Genomic DNA, 10,834 nt, shown 5'->3' with positions numbered 1-10,834 from the left:
CTTTAAACATTTTATTTGCAGCTGTATAGTTGTTTAGTCGTTCAGTCGTGTCCGACTCTTCGTGACCCCATGGACCAGAGCATGCCAGGCACTCCTAGCTTCTGCTGCCTCAGCTGTATAGTAGAGGGCTTAGTAGAGGGCTGTATAGTAGAGGATTAGACAAATTCATAGAGGAGAGGGATATCTGTGGTTACTAGCCATAATGGCTATTCTCTGTTTGCAGAAAGGAGAGAACCAGCAGAGGCTCCTGCTGGAAGAAGAGAAGAGAATGATTTCCTCTCCCCTCTGAACCATCTTCCAAACTGTCCTTGCTGAAATGCCCTCTTTTACACAACTATTAAAGGTAAGAATATAAGACCCAAAGTCCTCATTCAGTCACTGCTAGTTCAGATCCATTCGTGTTGATAAGTGCAGTGCTTTGTTCTGGGGGAACACAGGGGTGCATATACCCCTAAACATTTTGTGAATCTTTGTACTTTTGTCCATTGACTGTATTTATTTCCCCCGATTTGAACTATAAAATGGTGATTTTCTTGAGTCAAAATGAGATCACCCCAAACTTTTTTTAATAGAAAAAGCACTGTCTAAGTGTAAGTGTAAATGTAAATGTAAATGTAAATGTGAATGTAGGATGCGGGCTAAATCCTCAGCTCCTAAATCTATTGTTAAAGTTTCCAATGCTGCGAACTGCCCTCTTGATATCTATCAAGGTTGATGACCCCACAAATGCTCCTCAGTCTCTCTCCTCTTTCTCCTGTCATGGAGGTGCCTGGCTGACTTGGCAACATGCATACACTTCTTTACATTGAAAGATAGAGCTGGCTATCAATCATCACACTTCACTCCAAAGCTCTGAATGATTTATTGAGTGACACCTACATTCTCCCTAGTGGCACTCCACAGGAGAATTCCCATGGGGTAGAATGGGGCAATAGTCCCATGAACATCACCTTCCCAAACCTGTCAGTGAGACAGGAGAACTACTGCAAACTAGTGTTGCCAATTCTTACTGTTAATACAGAAGAATCTAATTTCCTATTGTGTCAAGTGTCATCAAATGACTAGGAAAAATTAACCAGGTATTATTCTATACAACAAAGAGTTTCATGTGAACACTATTCTAGTGCTAACTCTATTCAGTGCCAGTTATTCACTATTTAGTCCTCTTTCAATGGACAACTTTCTGCTGTTGCTGCTGCTGCTCACCTGCCCACCCCCTTCCCCATCAAGTTATGTTACTGCTTTAGTAAAAGAGAATTTTCTGTTTCAGAAGTATACTGCATGGAATATAAATTTCAAGAATACACAGTATGTGTTTCATTAATAATAATAATAATTCCTTTCTGTTTTGGAAAAATACCACCCTCTTTCCATATAGAAAAGCTTGTATCTACATTACTGGGAGAACTCATCCCTCCATCATGTTCCACATAAAAGTTTCTGTTGCCATTGTTTCTGCTGATGTTCTGTGGCAGGAAGGAAAATTGACCTCCCCAACACTGAATGTGCAAAGCAGAGTGCATGCAACAAATGGGCAGATTTTGGGGCTTATATAATAAGTAATTGTAGAATAAATATTGGTGTAGCGGTGGGTAGGTAACAAGAAGAGGTGGACTTACACACTACCAGGAAACAGATAGTGATGAAGGGAGAGATTATATATTGTTGCCAGCCATGTAAGCAATGTGAGTCCATTACAATTTATTCTACGGGTACTTTTCCTCGGGTTTAAGTGGGCAGGATGAAGGCAGTTGAATTCTTGCAATATAAAAAGGTAAAGGACCCCTGGACAGTTAAGTCCAGTCAAAGTCAACTATGGGTTGCAGCGCTTATCTCGCTTTTCAGACCAAGAAAGCTGGCGTTTGTCCACAGACAGCTTTCTAGCACTGTGCACCTGATATTTCCTCACCATCAGCAGCTTATCACTGTAATAGTGTTAGAGGGATGTGATTACTCTACCAACCCTTAGAATGTGGTGTAAAATATTGCTGTCAACCCCACCATTCTCTTTAACATAATGTGGCTTCTGACTCTTAGAAACTACAATAGGTTAAAGTTTAAATGGCATTTCCTTGTCTTGGAGCTGGGAGCTTAGCACCTTATCTATTTTGTGTAGCATTGCCTAGGATCTGACTGTATGGCTTGGATCCAGAGATGCCTTCCGCAAGGGGATGCACTTATGCAAGGCAGTCCCACCAAATTCTCCCAGTTTCCTGTCTCACTACAGTCCCTCATGCTCCATCCACACAGTTTCAGAGGGTTCTTGACCCTGAGGAATGGCTTTGACTGGGATGCAGGTGACTAGTGTGGGAGGAGCCAGGAAAGACCTGTTGCATGAGTAAAGGTAAAGGGACCCCTGACCATTAGGTCCAGTCGCAGACGACTCTGGGGTTGTGGCGCTCATCTCGCTTTATTGGCCGAGGGAGCCGGATTACAGCTTCCGGGTCCTGTGGCCAGCATGACTAAGCTGTTTCTGGCGAACCAGAGCAGCACACGGAAACGCCGTTTACCTTCCCGCTGGAGCGGTACCTATTTATCTACTTGCACTTTGATGTGCTTTTGAACTGCTAGGTTGGCAGGAGCAGGGACCAAGCAATGGAAGCTCACCCTGTCATGGGGATTTGAACCGCCATTGGCCCTTGAAGTCTGAGTCGTGATTCGCAGCTTGGAAGATTAGACAGCCAATCCCGTTGGAGTGGCCTTGGGTTTCAGGAATGTATATAAGCAGTTGCTTTGCCCGTTTCCCAGTTATGTAGTTCAATAAAGGTTCTTGCTGTTATCGCTGTGTCTTGCTTCGTGGGAACTCACCTATACCTCAAGTATCTCTGGATCCAACCTTGTGATTCTGAGGTCAAGAGATTTCAAAGCATATAATGATAATAATAATAAATTTTATTTATACCACGCCCTCCCCAGCCAAGACAGGGCTCAGGGCGACTAACAACCAAGAATAAAACAAGTTGATTAAAATACAATTTAAAAAACAAGATTAAAATACAACATTAAAACATTAGGATGCAGCCTCTTCACAGGAGGAGAAAGGAAAAAGAAAGAGGGGGAGGGAATCAAACTGATTCTAAGCCAAAGGCCAGGCAGAACAACTCTGTCTTACAAGCTCTGCGGAAAGAAATCAGATCCCGCAGAGCCCTGGTCTCATGAGACAGAGCGTTCCACCAGGCCGGAGCCAGTGTTGAAAAGGCCCTGGCTCTGGTTGAGGCTAATCTAACTTCCTTAGGGCCTGGAACCTCTACGGTGTTGCTATTTATGGACTTTAAGGTCCTCCATGGGGCATCCCAGGAGAGGCGGTCCCATAGGTACGAGGGTCGTGTGTTGTAAAACTGGGAAATAATGGGTAATATCAGCTCAGTGATTTCCATGGGTTTACTCTAACATTGGATATCATCAGGTACCGGTATATCTATAAATAATATCATGGCTTTTCCTAGACTTTTGCTGAAGGTCCCAGCACAGAATATTATTACTGTTTACATACTAAATTAGTATTTAATATTACAGACTAATACTATTTATTAGGTATTATTTACATGTAAGAGAGCAGTATACCAATTTACTCTATAATTTCAGTTGTTCTTTCTGACTTACGCATTGCATAAACATTCTCAAAATGTTATGGAACATTGCATTGAAAGTCTACATAAATCGTTCAGTGATTATTCTGTTATATGTTTGTCTTAAACTGATTCCCTATAAATAGCATGATTTGTGGATAGCAACAGAAGAATCTCAAATATGACAGTAAAATTGAAATAAAATGCACAAGAAATTTGTCCAAATGTGATAGGCAAAAAATAACAATCCAGGGAAATAAATGAGTGTTGCCGATAATATATCATTATTTTAACAGCTTTAACATTTTGCTGTATGGCTTCATTCACAGTTGTGCTGTTCTGCTATGTTTAAGCATACATAAATGTCTCTGTAATTCAAGGTATGTGACCGACCAGTTATTTACAGTCCTCCTTTTCTGATTGGCTGGTTATAGAGATGGAAGTAATAGCAACCACATTTTTTTAGCGTTATTAGTGATAGACAAAAATAAAACTAAACAACTTGACCCCCTCAAATAACTTTCTGACTTAGTTTGTTATCCAAATATGGAAGCGGGTAGGTAAGCTACCACCAGAAAAAGATATATTGATACATGAATATTTGAATAACTCAAACATCTTAAGGCTGGAATGGTTACATTTAAAAACAGAGGGGAGGTGTTGAGACCATTCTTGACCGATACAGTTGCATCAAAATTAATGCTTTCATTCCTAGAGTGATTAAATATAGTATATATTTTAGAGATGGTTAATGTATTAGATTGTTACTTTCTTGCTGTTTAAGCAAATGTAAGACTTGAGTTAGATCTAGTAGTGATAAAAGTGTTGTGAATGTTATTTTTGAAAAATGTTAATAGTTGTATTCAGTATTTAAGACAACATTTGGTGTGAAACGGTGTTAGTCAAAGAAGAGAGAATTTAACCATGCTTTGAAAAACAAAGAACAATTTGCTGTTCTCCTTGTTGCTCTTTCTATTCCCACTTTTGAATTTGGGTGAGTTACCTTCAGCCAGATAGATGCCATTGTCTCATTTCCCATCAAGTTTATTTTGGTTGTGTCGACATGAATAGTCCTTAGAAAAGATTGCAGGGAGGGAATATACTATATACTTATACTACATAGTATAAGGAAATAGCAATCGCATGCACAATATAAAGTTAGAATTTGGCCTGTAAAGGTAAAGGGACCCCTGACCATTAGGTCCAGTCGTGATCAGCTCTGGGGTTGCAGCGCTCATCTTGCTTTATTGGCCGAGGGAGCCGGCGTGCAGCTTCCAGGTCATGTGGCCAGTATGACTAAGCAACTTCTGGCGAACCAGAGCAGCGCACGGAAACGCCGTTTACCTTCCCGCCAGAGCGGTACCTATTTATCTACTTGCACTTTGAGGTGCTTTTGAACTGCTAGGTTGGCAGGAGCTGGGACTGAGCAACGGGAGCTCACCCCGTCACGGGGATTCGAACCGCCAACCTTCTGATCGGCAAGTCCTAGGCTCTGTGGTTTAACCCATAGTGCTACCCGCGGGATAGTTAATAAGTAAAGATAAGAAGAAACACCCTACTGTCCCATACTTGAGATCCATGCGAGAGGAAATGTTACTAACCTTAGTAACTATATTTCACAACGTGTGAAAGCAGGGCTTATATCTTTGGAATCAATTTGTGTTTTTTAAATAAAAAAATAATATTAAGTTCTTGTAGAAGAGTTACATTTACCTAAGACTTGCAGAAGCATGATAAAGAGTTATTGTGCAATACTTCTGTATTATTATTATTATTGCCTGATGTATGTATTGTTAGTATGATCTCCAAGGTAAACCCTATGTGCACTGTATGAAAATCTTGAGAGAACGGTTCCTTCTAACCAGGTTGTTGATATTCAAACGTGCCCCTGGCATATGGCAGTTGGTGGAAATAGAAATATGTGTATTGTTTGGAAGCACCAGAGGCACAATAGCTAGGTTTGTTCTCTGTCCCTTTCCCCTTGCACAGTGTGTGTGTGTTTCGATTGTAAGCCTGCGGGTGGGAACTTGTTTTGGTTGTACGTAAGTCACTTTGGGACCCTTTTTGGCTGAAGAGTGGGGTACACAAATGCTCTAAATAAATAAATGGACCAAAAATTCCTTACACATGTATGTAGTAAGCTACATATAAAACACAATGATAATCTTCCATAACAGCAGTGAGTGCAAATGTATATAGGGTTATTTGTCATAGTAAAACAACAAGCATCTTCAGGATTAACTTTTAAACATCTGTTAAAAACCTTTCTATGACGTCAGGCTTATACTGAAAATTAAAGGTTTTTTTCTGTTTTAGTCAGCCGGTGAACTGTGCTTTAGTTTTTATGTAGGTTATATTGTATATGTATATGTATGTGTATTTGCTGTATGTTGTTTTGATCTTTTTAATGAAATTGCAGTATTTAAGTATTTTTAAAAATAAACATATATAAAGTATGGGCTGGCATTTTGATGGTGATATTGTTGCTGCCCAAACCAAACCAAAACCTTACATACACAAATAACACATTATCCACAATAAACTTCTATATGGAAGTACCTGTACCCTTATATAAATGTGCTATTTATATTGTGGTCTTATTTTCAATTCCATTCCTAATATGTAATTTTACTTTTTCACACCCATGATGGCACACTGAATTTATTCACCACAACCCCAAAATCTCCTTCCTGGTTATTCACTGCCATTCTGGTGAATTTTATTTATTTATTTGCTGGGCAAGGTTGACATTTTTATCTCTTATTTATTTAGCAAGTTTGCATAAATTTTATTTATTTATTTGATGATTTGTATCCTGCATTGAATTCAAAGATCTTGAGACAGGTAACAATAAAATAACAATGTTAATATAATCAAATAACAAAAACTTAGTGAAAATATCAAACCAAGTTCCACTGAACATCAGTGGGAACCTCAAAATACTTACATCAATAGTCATGTCTAAATATTAACAGTGTGAATGTTGAATGAATTTCAAGTTTCAAGGATTACAAAGCCAGGGTGCTGCAATGGAGAAGGCATGTAGTCTTCTGATGTATAGCACCTATTGAATGGATGCTAGGGAGAGCCTTTCCAGCAGTCTTAACTCCGGGGCAGGACTCTACAGAAAGAAGTGTTCTTAAAGTATTTAGAATAATAGAATTGTAGAATTGGCAGAGACCCCAAAGGTCGTCTAGTCCAATCCCTTGCAATGCAGGAATCTCAAAAAAAGCATCCATGACAAATGGCCATCCAACCTCTGCTTAAAAACCCCCAAGGAAGGAGAGTCCATCACTTTCTGAGGGAGTCCATTCCACTGTCTAACAGCTCATACTGTCAGAAAGTTCTTCTAGATATTTAGTCGGAATCACCTTTATGCACCAAGTTGTTCAGTGCTTTGGACTGGAAACATTGTAGCAGCTTGGAACCTATTTTCCTGTGGAATATCAAAATATGGAATGCACACAGCTCCACCAAAATATCACTCATGGGAACTAATAAGCTACTGCAGATCTAAAGATACTGGCTCCTTCCTCTTGCTAAAAAGGTAACAATGGCTTTATCCCATTGAAAGCAGTTGGACAAATTAGTTGCACTTAGTTCAAGTCCCGTTGTTATATGTAATTTGGTTCAAACCCCAGCCAAAATATTCAGTGACCAACCATTCTTGAAAGTTGTCACACTCAGTGCTTTTTTCCTAGAAAAATAGGTATCGGCAATCACCATGAAGTTGTTACAGTAAGTGCCACAGTTTTTAACAACAGAAAAGAGGTGCCGGTACTGCGTACCATTGAGCACCCTCTGAAAAAAGCACTGGGAATAAGTCACACAACTAACTTTAGCTAGATTGTGATGTTTATTGCTGTAGTGATAACCACAAGGCTGTGTTTGAACCTTAGGTGCTATGCAAGTTGATAAACCAGGACTATATACTTGTCTCCAACCTAGGAATTGAAGCTGAAGACTGACACTTAAATCAGAGGCTAGGATCTGAGCTGGATCTAGGTCTGGAAATTAGTGCACTGTTCAGAGGCTTCAGGCCCAACCAGAGGACGTTGTGTATCCTTTTCTGTACCTGAAGAGGGCTCTGTGATCTGGTGATCTGGTCCAAGATCAATGACTTGGCTAAACCTATTGCAACCCTTGGGCAATGGCATGAGGCATTTGGTTCAAATCCTGGCTCCTCCAATAAAGATTTTGAATAAGGTCACAGGAGGATGTTTTTGTAACAAAATTAACAATATTAATCAAGATACAAATACTTGACTGAAACAATAGCTCGGTTTAATACAGTGGTACCTCGGGTTACATACACTTCAGGTTACATACACTTCAGGTTACAGACCCAGAAATAGTACCTCGGGTTAAGAACTTTGCTTCAGGATGAGAACAGAAATCGTCCTCCGGCGGCATGGCAGCAGCAGGAGAGCCCATTAGCTAAAGTAGTGCTTCAGGTTACGAACAGTTTCAGGTTAAGAACGGGCCTCTGGAACGAATTAAGTACTTAACCTGAGGTACCACTGTACTGTATTGTAAAAGGAGAAAAATGTGTTCATAAATGAAACTTTTAAGAACCTCCTTTTTCATATCAGACTTATCTGATATGTTGTTTGGCAAACACATGGAGTATGGACATTACCCCACCTATACGCAGTGCTAGGAAATAAATAAATAATTCAATTCAAACCTGCAAACAATGGGAGAGAGCTGGAGGGCCATTGTGGCACTCAAGGAGACCCTCCCCATAAGTGAGGGCAGAGGAAGCCCTGATGTGACCACAGGCACAGGGAGGCTTTGTTTAGGCTGCTCAGCTTCCCAGCCTAATAGCTAGTGCACACAGTAGCACAGCAGCCTCTTTTCTGTGTGTCTCCAGCTGGCCCCAGCACTTCAATTCTAGTTGTGGATATTTTTGGATATAATATTTTTGGTCTGGATTGGGGCGAGAGCAGCAGAGAGGGCATTTAAGGGGTGTTTCAAGGGTGCTCCACACTTATGCGATTTTTGTTTATGTGCATGGGGCCCCAGATCATAACCCCTGTGTAAGTGGGGAGATGCCTGTAATTGAGGATTCAGCAGGCGTAAGGGAAACTCATAAGGTTCTAAAGAACTAGATTTGAAGGGGTAGAGACTAAAATAAGCCATCCCAATGAGGATTGAGCATATTCAGTGGCCACAGAATGCTGAGTATTTGTTGAGGGGTGGAGAATCAGTGAAGAAGGATGAAATGAAATATTCTGGAGGAGGGCATGGCCAGATTGCACCCTGAAAGGAGCATTATTCTCTTGGAACATTTTGTCATCCTAGTGTCTTGACTCAGGTGAGCTATTATGGGACCAAGGCCATGAGATTCTTTGTATACTTTCACAAACAAAATTGAAGGAATTATTAATTGTATTTGAAAACAATTTCAAATGGTTTGCTTGGGACAAATCCATGCTTTAAAATGGGAATCACTTTCATTTAACAGGCTTACTACTGGAGTGCCATATCTGCTGCAAAACTACTTGGATTCCCATAGGTTTTGAAATAACAGCTGTTGAAGACTCATAAATTTCCATATTTCGTATTTTTCAAATGGCAGGCTATTGGTTGTTTCATGTTTGAATCTTTAAAAAATAATTTCAGTGCCATTTAATAATGAATCCTTTGCATGTTGGGCACAATAGTTTAACATAAGGTTGCTAAAAGCATTTTATAGTATTATGAATCTCATTATTACAAATCAGTGGAGTGTGCTTGATAGCAATTGCAATAAAGCATTTTGCACCTGATACAGTTGTATCAATGCTAATCTAAGAATTAAGAAAAAAAATGAAAATGTTACAAACTATGTTGAAGTTAACCCTGTAACATTAAATTCCTACACTGTTTTTCACTGCTGATCATTATTACCTAGAACCCTAGTAATTTAGAATAAGGGGTAAATTTGAACCTTAGTGGAATATTTCTACACATCAATAGGATTGAGTGCATGGCTGCAGTCCTATGGACATCTACTTTGGAGTTAGCCTGCAATCTATGTGAAGTCATTAAACTCAATGATACTTACATCTAACTAAACATAAACATGATTTAGCAACCTTATTAAATTCAAATGGACTTACTTCTGAGTAAATACAAGTTTGATCCGAATCATACAATGCAGCAATGCTAGAATAGTGATTTTGCACATTGTTGGTAAACTTCGTTATAGGTACTTAACTTTTGGTGTTATAAATCTTTGGGTTGGAGCATTGTCCTGATGTAGGAATAGCAGTCAGATCTTAATCAGATTTGGAAAAGTCCCACTGAATCCAATGGGACTTCCAATAAGCATGCACTTGAAAGTTAACATGTTAACTTTAAAAATACTTATCGGAGACTTCTGCTACACTACAACCCCATTAACTTTATGAAACAAGTTATTTGTTCTACCATTACTAATTTCTTTGCTAAATAGTAGCAAAGCACAATTTATATGGTTTTTATCCATTTAAGTTATACCATTCAACTCTTCCAAAGGAAGCATTAAGTATTTCGAGTACCAGTCTTGAAGAACTGGAACACTTTGAAGAGTACCCGTGCAGTTTATTTTACTGTTCTTTTCATGAATTTCATGGTGGGTATAAAGTGGTATACTGTGTTGTTAATGGCACTTGAGTCTTCAAAAGATTTTGAATACACCAGTAAGCTTGCTTAGCACTAGCAGCAGATTAATCTGATAATATATTTTAATAGGGTTTAATATACTTCAGAACTTTAGCAGATGAACATATTGGTAGTCCGTTTATAAGGCAATATTTGTGCCATGTGTGCAAATGAAAAGGAAGGAAAAGGAAAGCCAGAGAACTCAAAGGAGATTTGTGGGTCATCTAGTCCAAGCTCTCCCAGAAGTATGAATTCCACAAAAATATATGACAAACATATTCTTGTGCATTTAAGAAGTAGAATCTTGTTGGGTTCTGACCAAAAGCCTTTAAATGGGATGGGAACTCTACAGGCCACTAGACATTGTGGGACCAAAATATTCATCATCCTTGACAATTAGTCATACCAGGTGGGAGTTGCATGGCAGTATTTGAAATACCTCTGATTCCCCATTCCTGCCTTATCTACTCTACTTATATATATTATCTTTTGACTTAGGTGTTATTCTTAAGCTGTTCATGTTTCTTTGTGTCACGGTTCAGTTCTCCACACTGTAACATTACAGGTAATATGCCCATACAGTGGTACCTCTTGATACGAACGGGATCCGTTCCGGAGCCCCGTTCGCATCTAGAGTA

At 39.3% G+C, this 10,834-nt stretch overlaps 1 protein-coding gene across 1 annotated transcript in view; it reads left to right on the top strand.

The window, feature by feature from the left end:
* Positions 1-223: 223 nt before the first annotated feature.
* DYRK1A (dual specificity tyrosine phosphorylation regulated kinase 1A) overlaps positions 224-10,834 on the top strand; it is a 111,363-nt gene continuing 100,752 nt past the window's right edge. The window contains exon 1 of the mRNA XM_083734761.1: positions 224-343. The gene's annotated coding sequence lies outside the window, so the exon portion shown is untranslated. The remainder of the gene's footprint in view (positions 344-10,834) is intronic.

Source organism: Podarcis gaigeae (assembly GCF_964106915.1).
Source record: "Podarcis gaigeae genome assembly, chromosome: 4".
Taxonomy (NCBI): Eukaryota; Metazoa; Chordata; class Lepidosauria; order Squamata; family Lacertidae; genus Podarcis; species Podarcis gaigeae.
Note: the sequence above shows the minus strand (reverse complement) of the source record. Positions and strands in the feature narration are given on the sequence as shown.